Here is a 22,324-nt window from a genome sequence, read left to right on the forward strand (position 1 = left end):
CTTTCTTATTTTTTGTTATTGTATTTTTTCTTCAATGCAGTGATGTTATTATTCTTGTATTCAATAAAAAAAAAAAAAAAAGATAAAATAAATAAAAAAAAAAATAAAAAAAAATGAAGCTTACTGTAGGCGTGGTCAGCCGTCGCCATCTTGGAAATGCGTCATTCTCGGATACTCGAAAATGGGCAGAGGCGGATCTTAGGGGGAGTTAAGATTACAGTTTGCTGAAACCATAGAGACCATCCCACCACCCGCGACATTTGAATCATTTGAACATCTCAGCGTACTATCGAGGTAAATTAACCTGAAACTACACAACAAAACTTAAAATAATAAATGTTGTTGATATTATTATGGCTCTCTGTGGCAAGCCGTTTTGACTTATTCTTAGGATATGCTTTATTGATTTCAACATTCAGCATTCATTATATTTCTTTTGTTTGAAATAACTGAATTGTTGATATCAACTATTTAATTGTTAACATCAAAAAGTATTCTTTATATAAAATTCTTAAATTAAATATTTTTTTATATCAACAATTAACAGTTGTATGTTCAATGTTGGCAGTTGATATTGTTTACTGGTTGAAATGTGATAAGTAATGCTAGTAAAATGTGACTTGGGTTTATTTACTAACACAATAATGTATTTATTAATAATAGTTCAACATTTAGTAATGCATTTAATTTGAGCTTGTTAACATTATCTAAAGTATTGTGAGTATAACATTTATATTGGAACAAAAGTATTAGTTAATATTGATGTGTTGTTTGTTGGGATAGAATGATATTTGGTTAAAAATCAACAATTTGAAAATCTAGAATTTTAAGGAGTCAAATATTTCCATAAGAAAATCCCCTTAAAAGTTGTCCAAAGTTCTTTGCAATAATATATTTACAGTAGAAAATATTCAAAACTTGTCACTAAATATCACTAATTTTGACTCACACAATGCATTTTGACTACTCCTGTTTGTGGACCAGGATCACATTTTATTAATTACATCTACTAATATTTAATAATGGAACATTATTTTAAAGTGTTACCAATGTTTATATCTTTCAGTTATTGATTGCTGCTTACATCATGGCCTCCTCTGAAACATCCTCATCCACGTCTGTTAGGTCACAAAAATTAAACTGTAAGTTGTAGTCTTAGTTTAAAAAGATATGTTTTAAGTTGTTGCTCCATTATTCTAGTTTTTCTCCCTTGTTACATTGTCAACAAAAAAACTGACAGCATTTATTAAAATCACTGATTTTGTTTCCATAGACACAGTGTGGATCATTGGTGACAGTTATGTCCGACGAGGTGCCCAGAGAGCGCAGGAGACTGTGGGCAACAACCTTGGGCTGCCTGGGGCCCATATCTCTTGGTTTGGCTGGGGCGGTTTAAGGTGGAAACGACTTCCAAAATACTTCCAGGACTTGATTAAAGGAAGAGTCGTACCAGATGTCCTTGTCCTTCATTGTGGAGGAAATGATATTGGGGAGGTCACCAGCGTCCTGCTGGTGAACTCAATGAAAGAGGACTTGCTCCAGATGAAGCTCCAGCACCCTGATATGAAAATTTTGTTTTCATCTTTAACACAGAGGTGCTGGTGGAAGGCTGGTGCTAAGCCAGCTAAACTTGACAAGGCCCGGAAATTTGTTAACAGTGTTATGGCTACATTTGTTGATAGCCTAAATGGTGCCATGATTATGCACTCTCACATTAGACATGACAGTCTTGGGCTATTCCTAAAAGATGGAGTTCATTTCACACCTATGGGAAATTATATTTTTTTAAGCAGTATTGCCAACTGCCTTAAAGACCACATTCAAATGCAGTGAACAGCCAATAGTGTCACTGCTTTTGAATTTGGGCTTTAGGGCCCATTTGATTTAAATAGCCTTGACCATTATGGCTAATGTAGAGTTTTTTTTATGTTTATTCTTAAGTGCCATTTGTAGGCATAACACTGTTAACCTCTGCTTTTCATATAGTTTATTTTTTTATTTTATTATTATTATTATTACTTTTAATCATTCACAAATTTTTGAAATATTGTTACAGTTTTATAAATAAATTCATTTCATTCTTGAATGACAACGAGTTCTTCAATTCAGTATCTGGGAACACTGCTTTCAGAAAATAAATTAAATTTAACTTTACATTTGGCCCATTTAATCTAAGAATAGTTTTCATATAGAGGTTTATAGATAATTATATCTATAATCTAGCATTAAGTAGATTACAAGTTTAACAAAAGACTAAGCAGCACAATATTCACCTAGGTACAGAAGTTAAAGACTCACTATGGAACCTGTTACCGGAGCGCTCCACATCTGGGGGATGGATACTATGATCAGCTATGGAATATCAACACACAAGCACGAGATGTCACATGAAATACCCGAGAGAAAGATGACAAGGTTAAAAGACTGGTATAATTTATTCACTATGGCCTGTCTTGGTTAAAAGCCCACTCACCACGACAAGGTGCAGGCCAGGAGTGGGAACATATAACATGGGACAAACATATAAGACGCTACAAACCACAGGACAGGACATGTAAGAAAAGGACCACTGGTCCAGTCTGGCATAATCACCTAGAGGAAAACTTTACACAGACAAATAGTTACTTCTTTCACAGACTACTTTACATGCAAATAATACAACTTAAAGGACATAATAAATGTGTTTTGCTTCTGTTTTTCATGTAGTTGGTCCCATTTAAAATATTTTGGATATACATATTTTATTTTACTTACAAAGTGTAACAAATAGCTTTTTAAACTGTCAAATTAATTTACAATTGCAAATTCTAAAAACATTCTACAAAGTCTGTTTTTTATATATCATTAGATGAATTAAATTTGTCTGTATAAATATTGATGAAGGAAAAGCCACAAATTCTTATGTTACTCTTTAAAAACACCATTGTGTTAATTCAACTGTCACAATAAGGAATTTTTGTTGTGCGGTATATTGTCAGAAATTGTTGCAATAAGTGATATTATTGTGATATTATTATTATTATTATTATTATGATCAGTTTATGCTACGGATTATATAATGATTATATAACTGCAAAATAATGCAAAGAGATAAACACTTTACAATACTTTGCTTGAATTCTATAATTTATGTTAAAACGTGTAAATGTCCATGTATACATACAAATAAAATCATATTAAGTAAATAAATAACAATTATAAACTGACAACAGTGAGGTAGAATGTAAATGTCACTGTAAAATGGCTTGAATGGTATTTGTGAATTTGTAAATATATATATTTATATATATATATATATATATATATATATATATATATATATATATATATATATATATATATATATATATGTATATATATGTACAATTAACTGCACAACAAGCCATATTATTTAATAAATGTAAGAAATAAAACCAACAAATTGAACAGACTGCATAAAACCATGTACAACTAAAGCACAAACACTGCAGAAGCCATATTCATTAGACGGAATTAGCAGACGTGACGCGACCACGCGGGCTAGCTGCAGCTGACAAACTGTCAATCACGGCTGTCACTCAAGTGACCACTCCCTTAATTATGCAAAAGAAAAAATCATTAATATAAACCAAACGAATAAGTTATAAAAAAATTCACCCCCCTCAGAGTTGTCATGAAGGGTAACGCTAGCTATATGCACTAAAACCATCAAATGTACCAGGCTTTAAACATGTTTTTATCAGCGGTAAAAATGGCCAATTTCCCATTGCAGTCAGAAATGACCTGCACTTCCTGGAGCCAGCCCCCCAAGGCGAGTCGATGAATTGCAGTTTTAGTTACTTCCGTATTGGCTTCACGGGGGAGAGCGGGAGGTTGCCGCTTGGTTCTGCTACAGAGATCGCGGGAGATGTGTAGCAAAAGTCAGAGCGCGGGAGATTTGTAGTTGTACTGACGAATCTGAGAGGTTGTGAGTGCCGACCTGTGGTTGTAGAGCAAAGATGCAGTCAAATTTGCTTTGCACACGTGTGTCTGTCACTTTGTATTTGTGAATGACATTTTACAAATACACAACTATTAATCTGCAACTTCCAATTCAAAACACAAGTGTGTGGATTGTTGTGTGTGTGTGCAAATCGAGGATTTCAGCTGTTCACATCAGAGCTGTAAGTGTACATTTCAACCTACACATACAAATATTCTTATCACAAGTGCTCACATTTACATTTGCAAGCTCTCGAGTATTGCTACTGATTTACTTTCATAGAACCTCAGCTCAGTTGGCGTTTCTGTGTGGAGTTTGCATGTTCTCCCTGCGTTTGCATGGGTTTCCTTCGGGTGCTCCGGTTTCCCTCACAGTCCAAAGACATGCGGTACAGGTGAATTGGATAGGCTAAATTGTCCGTAGTGTATAAGTGTGTGTGTGGATGTTTCCCAGAGATGGGTTGCGGCTGGAAGGGCACCCGCTGCGTAAAAACTTGCTGGATAAGTTGGCGGTTCGTTCTGCTGTGGCGACCCCGGATTAATAAAGGGACTAAGCCAACAAGAAAATGAATGAATGATACTGTTCATGGTTACCACAATGTGCACAATATACTATATATTAAATATAATATATATATATATATATATATATATATATATATATATATATATATATATATATATATATATATATATATATATATATACAATATGTTATTCAAAGATGCAACCAATGTTGGCAGAATACATAAATGTTAATTCAGTTCATTCATTCAACATTTTGTGTTAGGAAAGTGAGTAATTTTTTATTTATTATTATTTGTGGTGTGCACCTCACCTGTTGTAAATAATGTAAAAAACTGCACCATCTATTCAGTAAAATGGCAATAAGAATTTATTTGTAAACAGTAGTTAATATACAAATGGTTGGAGTAAATAGCAAAGAACAATGTATTTTATAGCATATATAATCTTTGTTTATGTTAGTGCAAATGTTCTCACTTATGTCAGACTGCATTAATGTAAAACAACAACAACACATAACTTGATCTTACAATTCTGGTAAATTCAATGATCAACAGTAACTATGCTTAATAAATTACGTACATGTATTAGTTGTTAACTCATGTTAACTAAGTAAATTTTGTTGTGAAGGGTGGTACCATTTAGACACTCATGAATGTTTTAACTACTGTGAAACTACTGTGTACTTACACTGAAAATACACTAAATCTGCCCTCTTAAAATACAGTGAGGAACCGTTGTTGATACACAGGAACTACCATGTACTTACACTAAAAATACACAAAATCTGCCCACTTAAAATACAGTGAAAAACCGCTGTTGATACACAGGAACTATCGTGTACTTGCAATGAAAATACACTAAATCTGCCCTCTTAAAATACAGTGAGGAACCGTTGTTGATACACAGGAACTACTGTGTACTTACACTGAAAATACACTAAATCTGCCCTCTTAAAATACAGTGAAGAACCACTGTTGATACACAGGAACTACCGTGTACTTACACTGAAAACACAAAAATGGTCCCACTTTATATTGTATGTACACACTGGTACATAGTAACTACTTGTGTAGTACTGGTGTAACTACACACATGTAACAGCCCACTGAATAGTATGTGTAAGTACAAATGTGTAACAGGACATTGGTAACAACACTAAGAAAGTACACATCTGTAACAAGAATTATGTAAGTGCATTGTGTAACAACAGTATGTACTTGCAGGTGTTTTCTTACTTCCACATCTGTTTGCATACCATGTACTTGTGAACATCGTATGACAGAAATAAAGCTTCATTAGAAGGTCTCACCTTGTAATACCAGTGTATTTACAGGGTAAATCCACATAAGCTGTCCACTCAATATAAAGTGTAAAATAGTCACAAATTACTCTTTAACTTGTAAAATATCCTCTGTGCAACACTTTATTAACAGTGTACTTACATGGTATCTCCACAGGAACTGTCCACTCAATATAAAGTGTAAAATAGTCACAAATTACTCTTTAACTTGTAAAATATCCTCTGTGTAACAGTTTAGTAACAGTGTACTTACATGGTAACCCCACAGGAACTGTCCACTCAATATAAAGTGTAAAATAGTCACAAATGACTCTGTAACTTGTAAAAAATCCTCTGTGCAACACTTTATTAACAGTTTACTTACATGCTAACTCCACAGGAACTGTCCACTCAATATAAAGTGTAAAATAGTCACAAATTACTCTTTAACTTGTAAAATATCCTCTGTGCAACACTTTATTAACAGTTTACTTACATGCTAACTCCACAGGAACTGTCCACTCAATATAAAGTGTAAAATATTCACAAATGACTCTTTAACTTGTAAAATATCCTCTGTGCAACACTTTATTAACAGTGTACTTACATGCTAACCCCACAGGAACTGTCCACTCAATATAAAGTGTAAAATAGTCACAAATTACTCTGTAACTTGTAAAAAAAATCCTCTGTGCAACACTTTAATAACAGTGTACTTACATGGTAACCCCACAGGAACTGTCCACTCAATATAAAGTGTAAAATAGTCACAAATTACTCTGTAACTTGTAAAAAATCCTTGGTGTAACACTTTATTAACAGTGTACTTACATGGAAATTCCACAGGAACTGTCCACTCGATATAAAGTGTAAATTTGTCACAAATTACTATGTAATATATAAAACATAATCCTCCGTGCAACTGCTTAACAACAGTGTACCTACATGGAAACTACTCAGAAACCGTCCACCCAATGTGTACATACTGTATGTAAATAAAGTGTAACATTTTTTTATTTTTAAGTGTACTAGCAAAATGGTCACAAACTACTGTGTAATATAAATCCAAATCGAACACATTAACAGTGTACTGACATGGTAACTTCTCATGAACTGTCCCTTCATGTCCTCATATAACTGTAGCAAGGGAAAATGCATGGTGAATCCAAAGGTATATTTAGTATGTACTGTAACTTTGTTGCATTGCAGTTTCAATGTTCTAGCAAAGTAACAGAATATTGTAATTAGGGGCCAAGCACCGTAGGTGCGTAGGCACCTATTGCTTTCGTTAGTGTTCTTCTTATTATTAGGGGCCAAGCACCGTAGGTGCGTAGGCACCTATTGCTTTCGTTAGTGTTCTTCTTCTTCTTATTATTATTATTATTAGGGGCCAAGCACCGTAGGTGCGTAGGCACCTATTGGATCCGTTAGTGTTCCTATTATTATTATTATTATTCTTCCATTTCTTCCGCCAGATTTGAATGGCAGCCCATATAGGCGTATGCGGGTAAGTTGTATAATTCGGCACAATGATACAGGCCAGTCTTAACATTAATCAGACCAAATATAAAGTCTCAAAATCAGACTCTCTAGCGCCACCACTTGTCCAAACTTTCATGTATGTTTATCATGAAAACTTTTGAACCGAATGGGCTACAATCAAAATTCTTTTTTCCTTTGATTCCTTAGCTCAGTCCGATTCAAACGCTACCTATGATGTCATGCCGTCATTCCGTCATGAATTTTTTCGCGCTATTTAAATTTTTTCAAAAGACCTATTTGATCGAACTCGTCCTAGGCCGTTTCTCCGATTTTCACCAAAATTTAATCACATGATCTACAGACCATGCCAACCAAAAGTTATGGAATTCAAGTTGATTTGACCAAACGTTTTTGTTTAACTTGCGATCAAATTTAACGAAGGACTTGCGAAAATGGACTTGAGACAATATCTTCGTAACGCATTCACCGATTCACACCAAACTTGGTATGTGTTATGACAACTAGGGTCTGAGGTTACATGCGGCGTTTCGGCGCACTGCCCCCTAGTGGTCCGGAGATACAAAAAACTTGCTTTTTGGCTTATAACGTCGCAACCTTTTGTCCAAAACTCATAAAACTGGTCTCATTACATTCGGCAGAGCATGTCGAGTCGAATGATGTCTGATTTTCACAGGTCAGCCATTTTGGGCGTCACCCATTTCGATTTTTGGCCAAAAATGCTATATTTTACCAACATATTGACATATCATTACAAAAAATGGTATGCATCTGGCACAATGATAGAGGACAGTATTAACATTAATCAGACCAAATATGAAGTCTCAAAATCAAACTCTCTAGCGCCACCACTTGTCCAAACGTTCATGTATGTTTATCATGATAACTTTTGAACCAAATGGGCTACAATCAAAATTCTTTTTTCCTCTGATTCCTTGGCTTAGTCTGATCCAAACGCACCCTATGACGTAATTTTCCTTCATGAATTTTTTCGCGCTATTTTACATTTTTCAAAAAATATATTTGATCAAACTTGTCCTAGGCAGTTTCCCGATTTTCACCAAAATTAAATCACATGATCTACAGACCATGCCAACCATAAATTATGGAATTCAAGTTGATTAGACCAACCGTTTTTGTTTAACTTGCGATCAAATTTAATGTAGAACTTGCAAAAATGGACTTGAGGCGATATCTCCGTAACCCATTCACCGATTCACACCAAACTTGGTGTGTGTTATGACAACTAGGGTCTGAGGTTATATACTGAGTTTCGGCGCACTGCCCCCTAGTGGTCTGGAGATACACAAAACTTGCTTTTGTAGCTTATAACGTCTCAACCTTTCGTCCGAAACTCATAAAACTGGTCTCATTACATTCGGCAGAGCATGTTGAGTCGAATGATGTCTGATTTTCACAGGTCAGCCATTTTGGGCTTAATAAAATAATAATAAAATTCCTGTATGCCATATTGATTTTGTAAAAAATAATTCTTATGTAAACTTCTCTTAGACTGGTTGCTGAAATGTCAGCAAATTTGATTCGGATAATAAACAGAAAATTACAAGCCAATTTTTGTGAAATTCGTTTCAATCATATTGATTTTGTTCAAAAACCTTATTTTGCAAACTCCTCCTAGACACTTATCTAAATCATATCGATAAACTAAATGGTTGTCATTTATGGCATCCAAAAATATGCTAGCACAATGTCAAAGTTCATTTAAGGCTGTATCTGCAATGCTTAAAGATATTGACACTGAACTTTATGTGTGTCATTGGTAACTCACTATGACGCAAACACATAAACTTGGTTACAGCGCAACTTAGTGGTCACGAGTTATAAACCAATCACTAACTATCAATAATGAATCAGAAAGGTAGTAGGAAAGTTAGAATTGCTAGTAAGTTTTGACTGCATGTTTATTGTGGTAAAATGTATATCAACTTATTCCTTGAATCAACATTGATATTTAATATGCCATATTTGGCAAAACTTCCTGTACATCATATTGATTTTGTTCAAAAGATTCTTATGCAAACTTCTCATAGACTGTTTGCTGAAATATTACTATATTTCACTCGGATTATAGTCAGGCTGATAATTTAGGATTTTTCATTAGAAGTTTAAATAAAAACCTTAACTTACCTTTTGTAATTGAAACCCAATTAATACTAATTACTACTAAAATACTACATTTCTGTTATTGGCAGCAAATCAATTTTTATATAAATAATATCAAACATGTACATAGCATTTGTAATATGTTATTTGAAACTTACATGAGAAGACAATACAGACATTGTTATGCATTTGTTATGCATTTCAGCAAGAACACTATATGGCTGAAAGTCCAAAGACATAAATATCACTATACATTAAAGTTATTTCATTCAACAATTACATACAGACATTTTTTAGAATATGTATATGTATTCAAAATAAGTATGTATTTTATTTTTTTTCAAATATTGCAAGATCCTGGTGAAAAGGACATTGTACTCTTGATAAACAAAGAACAATTTCAGAACTAACAAGATAATACAAAGAACAATTTTAGAAGTAACAGTATTAACAACAACAAAATGGGGTACAAACAGAAAACATGTATAGTGAATAAAGAAAGTGTGAAATATATAGAACTAACAAAGATTCAAACCAACCACAAATGAACATAAAAGTCATTTACTGAAAGAAACATAATCAAACTGATCAACAACAACAAAAAAAAAGACGTTGCAGAAATTGTGGAGGGTGCTTATGGTAAATGTTGCAAAGTGTGATAAATTTGCAATGGGATTCTAGTGAAAGAAGTTGTATGGATCAAGTTGAAGCTGGTGAAACTAATAAAGGTATCAGAGGTAAAGGACTGAAGATTTCTTGTACAGCTGAATGTTGCTGAGAGTTTCCTTGTGTCCTAAAAAAAAACAATTATTATATATTATATATTATATATAGTGTATTTATAGAAATATATAAAACAGTGTATACGAGAGATAAATATACTCACAACAAGTTTCTGTTATAATATGTGTTCAGCAAACAGTCTTGATAAACAGGAACAAATAGAGACGCATATGTACAGCGGGGTAGACCAAGATGAAGCTAGCCAGTGCAAGGATGCAAGTCTCCAGTAAAGCTAAAAGATTTGACAAGGAGGGCAGAGTTATTTCAAACATGAATATTACAGATTGTATGTAGTGCATTTTATTCCTAAAAGAATATAAAATATATAGTACTGTTTATTGTATGGTTCTGCAATTTAGAAAACATATACAATTATATCCATAAGAAAAATTTAGAAAATCAGTAAAGTAAAATATACTCACAAGAACTATATATTATATGTGTTCTTGTAGAGGTAGAAATGTCGATTCCAGCACAACAGAATGATTGGAGAGTTCAGGCATGATTGCTTGCATTTAACTGCATGACAAATGAAGTTCCCATCTTCCTAAAACACAATAAAATTTTATAAAAACAATCAACAGGTATTTCTATTGTAGACAAGAATATTTATATTGTTAATTGTTATATAATCTAAACAAAATAAATAACAAAAATATTTATATTGTTATATAATTTAAAAGACAACTACACATGATATGCATATGAAAACATAACCAAAATAACATTTATAAATAAATTATAAATGATTAAAATACGCACATTGATTGTCTGAAGAGGAGACTAAGTGGAGACCTTTGTGGTGCAGAACAGGTGGACATGCTGATGACTGCTGAACCTGTTTGATTGCAAAGGACTTGAAAGCCAAGGTAGATCCAAAGGGTGTGAAAGAGGTGTATCTTATGTACATGTAGATAATTAATTGAAAAGTTCAAAAAGATGAGACACTCCAGTCATTAACCCATAAGTCCATTGTAGAGTATGGGTGATAATAGTCCATGGCAGAGGCAAAAGAACGAGGCACCACATACAAAGGGATACCAGGCCACAGTGAAGTGTTTGTGAATTGGGTGACACATACGTACCAAAACATACCAAAATTTGGAGAACAAAAAAACATTAAAAAAACAAACAAACAGGCTTCCTTGTCTCCAATTCCTTTCTTTCCCTTCCCTTCCCTTCCCATCCCCAGGGAGCCGTCTCATCTGATGTCATAAATAACATTTTTATCACAAAATGAAATAAGTATTGCCTGATGAAAACTATAGTATGTTTGCACAACATCAACAATTATATGTTCCATTTGTTTTGTATACACATGATCTATCAATGTACATTTTTCTGTGGTTGGTCTTTGTACATGTTGAGTATATCCATGTTGTTCCATTAATTTCATAGTCATAGATGAAGTAAAGATATCATCATTAAAGTCACCCATTATTATTTTCGGTCCAGAATGCATTTCTAGTTCTTCAATAATATGTAATATATGCTGTCGAAACACATCAATTTTATATGAACTGGGCCTATAAACAACTGCAGCTTTTAAATTAACATGTGGAACTGTAAAGTATAAACATTCCAAATTCCAGAGCTCAGGAGTAAAGATATGGCACTCAATTTTCTCAGAACAATACATTCCAACTCCACCTCCTCTCTGGTGTTTTAATTGAGCAGAAACAACACATTTGATGTCATAACACTTAGATCGTGGGTTGGATTGAACACAAATTCTGGTATTTGCAGTTACAGTTCATCATTTTCATATAGCCATGTTTCTGTCAAACAAATACAATCAGCATTCATTAGAACTGTATGTGCAAGAAGATCCTGAAAGTGAGCTCTCAGACTTTGTATATTAAGCAGTGCTATTCTGAATGTACTAACTGATTTAGTTGAATTATATTTATCCAAAACTAATTTCTGCATTGATTTCATGGTCAACTCAATTTTTTCATTGCAAAATATGACAGATTCTTGAAAGTCCTCAATTATTAACCCACTGAGAGATCTCACACGACTCAAAGCAACATATGCTTGTCCTGCTGTAAAGATTTTCTGTGAAAAGTGAAACAACCGCTTTATCCACTGTCAGACCTTGAACTTTATGAACAGTACATGCATAAGCCAGTCTAAGAGGAAATTGACACCTGATACCACCATCATTTGTGACTTGGTCTTCCTCTACTTTAATTAATGTTGAATTTGCAAAAAATCTCTGACGTGTTTTGGATCTTTGAATTTTTCCGACATTTGGATTATCAAATTCGACATGAATAGCTGTCGGGAAATCATCATCATTTTTTTGACTTTGTGTTATGTGAACAACAGTACCAAAAGCTCCATTGACAAGACCATCAGCAACATCAATATTTTTCTTTAACATCACCCTTGCTCCAATACCAAGAGAAACACATGTAAACAAACATGAGTTAAACACCTTTGTATGAAATCCAACTTTTCATTCCATTCGACCAGTTTTTGTATTTTTTATATAATCTTGAGCATTTATACTAATTATCTGTTGGCAACATTCATGTAGTTTTTTAATGTTGTATTTATCAACTTCAGCATTTGTGGCATAAATGTGAAGATTATTACATGTGTCTCCTGTTTCACAATTTCTCAATGTAGCAATATCAGTGGCACTAATACTTTCATTTTTTTTACGTACTCTCAGGCGATTCAACATTTCATTGGATCTTGTTGTCGAACAACTTTGCTTAACTCAGCAACTTCAAAGTTACTTTCCCATAGGTTGACTCCTTTTGTATCTGCATAGAGAGATGTTCCTTTAACTGCTGGAAGCTGATATCACCCACAGTGAACAGGCTTACTTTGCCAAAAAGATATTCACCAGTTTGTTTTATTTGTCGCAGCCTTCCATGAATATATGATTGTCACGGTTGCAGGTTTGTGCGCTTTTCCGGAGTGTATGTTTGATCACGTGGGTTTGTTTTGTTTTGGTTGTCCATGTGTATTTGTTATGCTCACGTGACATGACGACACACAGCGGGGCTGATTACTCACCAGCTGAGGCGCATTATTAGCCCTATATCAGGGCGACGTTTCTATGTCTCTTTGTCAGTTCGTTACATCTGTTCTCATGTGTGTTATCTGTGCTCATGCCCCTGAGGAGATATTTCTGGACCCTGTTTTCCTGTCTGTTCCTGCCCTGTGTTCGTCGTCCTCCTAGCCTGTCACTTCCTTGTTTGTTTATTTTGACTTGGTCAAATAAACCTTATATCACTTGCAATTGGATCCTAATTTTGACTCTTATTTGTTGAGCGTGACAGAACGAACTGACCTTATTATGGATCCAGCGATTGCATCCCAGAAATCCGAGTTCGTCTCGCACAGCAACGCCAGGATAGACCGTCAGGATGAGGCTTTGGCCACCACGTCACAGGCAATCCAGGCTCTGGTCGGCCAAGTGTCGCTGCTTACCTCCCAAGTCCAACAGTTGATCACTGGAGCTGCACAGGCTGACTCTGCATCGACTCCGGAGGTGACACCACCAGCGCCTGCGGTTGTTGGTCGCTCTGTTAAACCGCGCCTTCCACCCCCGACCTGCTACTCTGGGGAGCCCCTCTTGTGTCGATCCTTTTTGTCCAAGTGTTCCCTTTATATTACGCTGCAGCCATCATTGTTTGCCACCGAAAAATCCAAGGTAGTGTTTGTCATCACGCTTCTTTCAGGCAAGGCGGCCCAATGGGGAACTACAGCATGGGAACAAAAGCTATCATGCTGTGCTACCTTCGACCTGTTCTCCAAAGAGTTAAAGAAGGTCTTTGATCGAGCCGCTTCCGGGAGAGAGGCTGCCCGAGTTCTCGCTGAACTCCGCCAGGGGAATCGCAGCGTGGCGGAGTACTCAATAGAGTTCCGGACCTTAGCCACTGAATGCGGCTGGAACGCGGAGGCGCAATGGGACATGTTTTTGCACGGATTATCTGACCGGCTTCAGGACGAGATATATTTGCTAGATCTTCCCAAAACTCTTGACGGGCTAGTTGACTTAGCCATCCGGGTTGACACTAAACTGCACCGTCGAGAGAGTCGCCTGCAGCAAGGCGGGTTTTCGGAGCTCGTCCCTGACTTTCCGGCCGTGGCTGCGACACCGGAAGTGGTAAGCGTGGACCCGGAACCCATGCAGGTGGGTAGATCCCGCTTGTCCGTGCAGGAGAAGCGCCGACGGAGATCGGAGGGACTCTGCCTCTACTGTGGTGGGGCGGGGCATCGGGTGGCTTCCTGTCCCATAAAAGACAACACCCATCAGTAGGTAAGAGGTTACTGATGGGTGAAATTAATATGGACAAATCCTCTACGTCTGCTACTTTACTGCCCGTCTCTTTATCATGGGGTTCCGGAACCCATAACACACAGGCGCTCGTCGATTCCGGGGCGGAAGGAAACTTCATTGACTCTAGTTTCGCTTTCAGTTTCAAACTTCCGGTTATAGCACTATCACAACCCATTGCAGTACGCGCACTCAGTGGACTTTCCCTTCCCACTATCACCCACTCCACTAAACCCATAAAACTCATTACGTCTGGAAATCATGTTGAACACATTTCATTTTTTTTAACAGACTGTTCCAACTCACCGGTGGTTTTAGGTCATCCTTGGTTGATTCTGCATAAACCCCACATTAATTGGGGCCTTAATTCTATATTCTCGTGGAGTGAGAAATGTCATGAGTCTTGTCTTTCGTCTGCTTGTTCTGCTGTTTCTTGTTCTGTGTTTCAGGAGGAGCGCATGGACCTGTCAAACGTGCCCAGTGAGTACCTCGACCTGAAGAGAGTGTTCAGTTAGTCTCGAGCTGCTTCTCTGCCTCCTCACCGTCCCTATGACTGTGCAATAGACTTATTGCCAGGTACGTCTCCGCCTAAAGGCAAGTTATACTCTTTCTATTCCTGAGAGGGAGGCCATGGAGAAATATATTTCTGATTCTCTAGCGGCCAAGATCATACGGCCCTCTTCTTCACCGGCGGGGGCGGGGTTCTTTTTTGTGAAAAAGAAGGATGGGTCTCTTAGACCCTGCATAGACTATCGAGGGCTGAAAAGCATCACGGTGAAGAATACGTATCCTTTGCCGTTGATGTCTTTAGCGTTCGAGCGTCTGCAGGGGGCTTCGTTTTTCACGAAATTAGATCTCCGCAACGCATATCATTTGGTTCGCATGAAGCAGGGTCATGAGTGGAAGACTGCGTTTTTGACCCCCAGGGGGCATTTTGAATATTGTGTTCTTCCGTTCGGGCTTTCTAATGCTCCTGCGGTCTTCCAAGCACTCGTAAATGACGTGTTTCGAGACATGATAGATTAGTTTATTTATGTAACCTGGATAACATTCTGATTATTCTCGTTCTCTCCAGGAACATGTACAGCACGTCAGGCGAGTGCTTCAGCGGCCGCTAGAGAATGGGCTTGTCAAGGCGGAGAAATGCGTGTTCCATGCGCAGTCTGTTCCCTTTTTAGGACACATTGTGTCAGTCAAGGGGGTGCGCATGGATCCAGAGAAGGTACAGGCTGTGGTAAATTGGCCAATTCCGGAGTCTCGTAAGGCCCTGCAGAGATTTCTGGGCTTCGCTAATTTTTACCGGCGTTTTATTCGCAATTTCAGCCAGCTCGCCGCCCCTCTGACGTCCTTGACCTCCGCCAAGACTCCCTTCAGGTGGTCGAGTGTAGCACAGGCTGCATTCACTAAACTGAAAGGCTGTTTTGTTTCAGCCCCCATTCTGGTGACACCTGATCCAGCCCAGCAGTTCGTGGTGGAGGTTGACGCGTCAGAGGTGGGGGTGGGCGCTATCCTGTCCCAGCGCGCCGCCTCGGATGACAGAATTCATCCGTGTGCATTTTTCTCACATCGATTATCTCCCTCAGAACGTAATTACGACATTGGTAATCGGGAGTTGTTGGCTGTCAAACTCGCATAAGAGGAATGGCGTCACTGGTTGGAGGGTTCAGGGGTTCCCTTTATCGTTTGGACCGATCATAAGAACCTCGAATACATCAGGTCTGCCAAACGACTTAACTCCAGGCAGGCTCGGTGGGCATTATTCTTCGGACGTTTTGACTTTACCATTTCTTATCGGCCGGGTTCCAAAAACACCAAACCCGACGCGTTATCCCATCTTTTTGATTCTTCCGAGCGCAATCCGTCTCCTGAGCCCATCGTTCCCCAGAGCATTTGTATTTCTGCGGTGACATGGGAGATCGAGAGCAGGGTCCGCACAGCCCTGGATGGGGTAACGCCCCCGGCCGGATGCCCACCCAGTCGTTTGTTTGTGCCGGAGGAGATTCGGTCTGACGTCATTCGGTGGGGACATTCCTCCAAAGTGGCTTGTCATCCGGGGGTGAGTCGTACCTTATTTTTGGTTAAACAGCGGTTTTGGTGGCCAGCTATGGCACGGGACATACGCGAGTTTGTTTTGGCCTGTTCTGTTTGTGCTGTTTCTAAGACTTCTAATCGCCCTCCCGCTGGACTCCTTCAGCCGCTGTCAGTGCCTTCGAGACCCTGGTCGCACATTTCGCTAAATTTTGTCACTGGTCTCCCGCCATCCAGTGGCAATACGGCTGTTTTGACCGTAGTGGACCAGTTCTCGAAGGCTACTCATTTCATTCCTCTGCCCAAATTACCCTCAGCCAGAGAGACAGCGGATGCTGTCATTAATCACGTCTTTCGCATTCATGGCCTCCCGACGGACGTGGTTTCTGACAGGGGGCCCCAGTTTGTCTCTAAATTTTGGAGAGAATTTTGTCATTTATTGGGAGCGACTGTAAGTCTTTCTTCTGGTTTTCATCCTCAGAGTAACGGACAAACAGAAAGGGCCAATCAAGATCTCGAGCGCATGTTACGTTGTTTGGTTTCCCAAAATCCCTCCTCTTGGAGTCAGCAGCTCCCATGGGTGGAGTACGCACACAATTCATTACCAGTGTCGGCTAAGGGCCTCTCTCCGTTTCAGTGGTTACCAGCCACCAGCTTTTCCCAGTCTGGAATCCGAAATCGCGGTCCCCTCCGCCCACGCCTTTGTCCAGAGGTGTCGACGCACTTGGAGCAGGGCCAGACAGACCCTCCTCCAAGTGGGTGTGCGCACCAAGGCTAAAGCCGATCGCCACCGGTTGAAGCCTCCCGTTTACGTCGTCGGTCAAAAAGTGTGGCTTTCAACTAAGAATATTCCTTTGCGTTCCGTATGTAATAAACTTGCACCTAAATTCATTGGCCCACTCACTGTCATCAAGATCATTAGTCCGGTGGCAGTCCGCCTTAAACTTCCTCCAGCGTACAGGAGAATACATCCCGTGTTTCATGTTTCCAAATTAAAGCCCGTTTTTCATACGGCAATTAACCCGCCCACACCGGTTCCCCACCCCCCCCGTTGTTGTGTTTTGGTTGTCCATGTGTATTTGTTATGCTCACGTGACATGACGACACTCAGCGGGGCTGATTACTCACCAGCTGAGGCGCATTATTAGCCCTATATCAGGGCGACGTTTCTATGTCTCTTTGTCAGTTCGTTACATCTGTTCTCATGTGTGTTATCTGTGCTCAGGCCCCTGAGGAGATATTTCTGGACCCTGTTTTCCTGTCTGTTCCTGCCCTGTGTTTGTCATCCTCCTAGCCTGTCACTTCCTTGTTTGTTTATTTTGACTTGGTCAAATAAACCTTATATCACTTGCAATTGGATCCTAATTTTGACCCTTATTTGTTGAACGTGACAATGATAAGAGACGATGGTCAACCATAGACACTTCATCAATAATCAAAATTTGCAAACTACCCAGTTTTGTGCGTAATGAATTTATTTTGTCATCACTTAAAGGCTGATATGGTAGTCTGACATTTGAACCAATTGAAAATGTATTATGAATAGTTGCAGCACCAATGTTATAGGCAGCCACCCCTGTTGATGCTGTCAAAAGTACAACAATGTCATCAGGATTTTCACACAGCTGAGATAACAGTCTGGTAGTTTCATAGTGAATGACCTTAATTAAGTGACTTTTTCCTGTGCCAGCACCACCAGTAAGAAATATTCTAAATGGATCTGGGTTTTTTCCAAGTATTTTCTGTAGACACCAGTTTCTGACTTTATAGAACACAGCAGACTGTTGCTCATTTAAGGACCTTAGTAAAAGTAATGCATCATTTCTAGGCATTGTAGTGTGGTTTGATTCAATGGTACACCCTGTTTGAGGGTTTCCTATGAGATCTGGAAAAAGTTCTTGATGATCATCTTCATCAGGTAATATTTTATTCTTCATCAGTTCATTGCATTCATGACGCTGTCTTTCAGTTTCAGGACATATCTCAGCCCAGGCATCTTCTAAATCAACACCTTGGTCTAAAAGCTGTTTAGCTTTGTCAATTTGATCACTTTCCTTTTCAAATAATTCTCTGTTTTCATCCACAATGTACTTGACTTCTTTCATTTCAGAACTATATTGTATGATACCAGTATTATAGAACTCCTCATATGTGTCATACTTAATCGGCTTTAAATCAGAGTCATCATAATGAGGTAAGAAAAGCTGTAATAATGAATGATAATATTTTTCTGCATCTTTTGTTGGTGAAAATCTTGGATACCTTACTACTGCAGGTTCAGTACGTGTCCTTCGTTTTACATAACCATTTTGGTTATTAAGTTTAATTATTTTATTTTCAGCTTTTTTGTTTTGTGACATAACCTCTGATTTAGTCAGAATTCTGTACTCTGAACAAAAACTAGCAAGACATAGATCTTTCAGTGGCTCTTTCTGTGGTCTATTCTTATATCTATCAATGACATTGCTCATCCTGAAACTGCTTTTATCACCAGACTGGTCATTTTCTGCTTGATTTCGAAGAAGATGCAAAGGCAAACTCATCTTTACAGGATTTTGCCCAATTGGAATAAATTGTACTTTACGGGAACATTCCTTTAAATGCATTCCTGTTAGTCTGTACACTGACTCTTGAGCTGAAATTTCTCTATTGTGTAGATAGATAGTTCCCAACCGTTTTAATGACGTTTTAGCTTCGAGATTTCCATTTAGTGCTTCATTTTGTGCACGCTGAAGGAGCAGTCCCATTTCCTGTTCAGCTTTTGTGATGTAAGTAAGTATATATACCACTACAGAATAAGCATCTGTGATATACTGAATATCCATATTCCCTTGCCAAGCTTGCAGTAAATCTCTGTTGTACTGGTTTACCCAAACATCTTTTCAAAATGGATTTCTTTTCAAAACGATAGTTTTCTTTTTGGAACATTTGTTGTATGCTTGTTCAAACATTGTTTGATTAATTCCAATAGATGAAAAAAATGCATCAACTGAATTAAAATTTACACCAGAATTCATACCACCTTTGACTTTCTTTATTATTTTATTTGCCAATGATTCTCCTTCCTTCCCTTTTAGATTATCTGCATTATAGGTTCTTGTAATAAAAGTACGACTAGATGGTGGTCTTGGAAAATTGAATCTGCAAATTGTATTTTTCTTCCGACATGTTTTTGAATGTCTTGTACTGTGTTTCTGAACACTGTTCACTGTTTCATATAGTACATTGTCACTTTCTGTAGGTGTCTCACAAGTGATGTAAGTATCAATAAAGTCAGCAACCACATGGTCATTATTTGAATCATGATCATTGAGCTTTGGTGCATTTTCCACCCAAAACAGACAGTGAACATGAGGAGAACCACGCTGTTGAAATTCAACCCGATAAAAGTAGTCTTTTATCTTGCCAATAGGGTTTGCCGGTGACATAATAACATTTTTAAGAAAGCAATGCCATCTGTGATCAAACATCCTTGCTGCAGTGACAGGATTTCGTCTTATGAGTCCACATTTCTCAGACCAATCAAGGTCATCAGCATTTATTTGTTTCCCTTCTTTTTTAAGAATAGTGTTAATCATTTCAGGCCATCTTAGATCAGCAGAACTAAAAGATGCAAAGAGGTTATTCCAAGCTGTCGAATAAGGGCAAACAGATCTTTTTGCGTAGACATCCAATATGGAGGGGTTCCTCTGACTGGTCTTAAGAACTTATATCCTTCATCATAATGTAATATTTTTTGTAAGGAATCACAATTTGTAAGCATGTTTGATGTTACATTTAAGCAATCTTGCTCAGAACCTTTCCTCATTGCAATTGAGACATTAGAAACAATTTGATCAACTTCTGATAAATATTGTGCATAAAATATAAAATCTGTGCTTTGTGCAAAACGTCCATCTGCATTTAGTATTTGTGCATTCAGGTATCGTGACAGTGTGATTTTTTCTTGTCTTTCATCATGAAATGTAGGACCACCAGTAGGATAGAGAATAGGGAAGCACTTTGCCTCATTAGCTTTATCAGACAGCAATCTAACTGGACTGTTACCTTCACTTGGTGCTATGTTGAGTACATCATGAAAGTGTTGATCAATTATTTCTGAACCCAGATCTACAGGTTGCAGGCATGTGTCTGACAAAAGACCACTTTGTTCTTTAATATATGTTATATCCTCCTCTTTGTCATCTTCATTTTTGTCTGTTTCATGGTGTTCATCAACTACAAAGTCATTAGCATCCTTGTCTAAATCATCAGTTTCATTCATAGAGTTTACCCACTGCTCATTAAACTCCACATCCTTATACCACTTATTGTGTCTCACCAAATAAGATAGTGCATGCCTAACATGATCAGTGTTGACATATTTATATTCATAATGGCCTTTATATGTTAATTTTCTTTTCAGTTTAATTCTTATCATGTGGTCATCACATTCATTACGTGGAAGTATATTTGACACATCTGTGGTGTTAACCGGAACACAAACAACAGGACCATGACATCCTTTTTGTTTTCCACGGGGAAGACAAAGCAGTTTCATAAATGGAATGTTGAGTGCAATAAGATGTCCTTCCAATGAGTTCAGACCTTTTAGTTCTTTTGGAATATCTACCAAATGCATGTTATTGGCAATACTCTCTTCAGGCAATTTTCCGCCAAGTATTTTACGATGACATGTATAGCAAATCCACAATTTAGAAGCTGCATAACCTGATAAATGGCATAGATTTTCACATTCACTGCTGCATATATGTAAATACTTTGTGGTAATGCATGTTTCAGCCAAATCACTTATCTGTTGACCTCTTATATCATAGCAGTCTTTTCTGCATTCAAGAACTTGTTTTCTGAACAACAAACGATGACAAACACAGCAAACCAATTCTGGACCTGAACTAACTTCATGGCAAAAGTTATTAATGGCAAAATCAATGTCTTTTTGCCTTTCCCTTTGTTTTACATAATCTTCAGATCTTTTCTTTATTTTTCTCATACGAAACATTTCATCCTCATGATATTTCTTTTTAGAGTATGCACAAACCTTTGCTTTGAAATTCATGTTTCTGCGATACTTATTCTTTGAGTACTCACATACTCTGGCTTTAAATGAAGGATTTAGGTGATATTTATTCTTCGAATACCTGCATACTCTGGCTTTAAATGAAGAATTTAGATGATATTTATTCTTCGAATACTCGCATACACTGGCTTTAAATGAAGGATTTTTGTGATATTTATTCTTCGAATAGTCACATACTCTGGCTTTAAATGAAGGATTTTTTTTTTATATTTATTCTTCGAATAGTCACATACACTGGCTTTAAATAAAGGATTTTTGTGATATTTATTCTTCGAATAGTCACATACTCTGGCTTTAAATGAAGGATTTTTGTGATATTTATTCTTCGAATAGTCACATACTCTGGCTTTAAATGAAGGATTTTTGTGATATTTATTCTTCGAATAGTCACATACTCTGGCTTTAAATGAAGGATTTTTGTGATATTTGTTCTTCGAATAGTCACATACTTTGGCTTTAAATGAAGGATTTTTGTGATATTTATTCTTTGAATACTCACATACACTGGCTTTAAAAGTGGGATTCCTGTGATATTTATTCTTTGAATATTCACATACACTTTCTCTAAAGACTTTATTGCTTTTATACTTGGTCTGGGAATACTGCCGAACAAACGTTTGAAAACTAACATTTCTGCAATACTTTCTCTTTGAATTTTCACATTTTACCTGTTGTAATTTAGTATCATTCCTATATTTACATTGTAGATTGTGTAGTTTTTTCTCCTTATAATCACCATCTTCAT

General features: G+C 37.4%; 1 long non-coding RNA gene and 1 pseudogene across 1 annotated transcript; one reads left to right on the forward strand and one right to left on the reverse strand.

Annotated features, from left to right (window-relative positions):
• Positions 1-262: 262 nt before the first annotated feature.
• Positions 263-1,453, forward strand: LOC141378717 (uncharacterized). Its single transcript, XR_012393957.1, has 3 exons — positions 263-294; positions 1,067-1,142; positions 1,274-1,453. It is a non-coding gene; the product is annotated as an uncharacterized lncRNA (long non-coding RNA).
• A 10,424-nt stretch (positions 1,454-11,877) lies between these two features.
• Positions 11,878-22,267, reverse strand: LOC141378817 (uncharacterized; annotated as a pseudogene).
• Positions 22,268-22,324: the final 57 nt, after the last annotated feature.

The sequence above is a fragment of the Danio rerio genome, chromosome 18 (assembly GCF_049306965.1).
Source record: "Danio rerio strain Tuebingen ecotype United States chromosome 18, GRCz12tu, whole genome shotgun sequence".
Taxonomy (NCBI): Eukaryota; Metazoa; Chordata; class Actinopteri; order Cypriniformes; family Danionidae; genus Danio; species Danio rerio.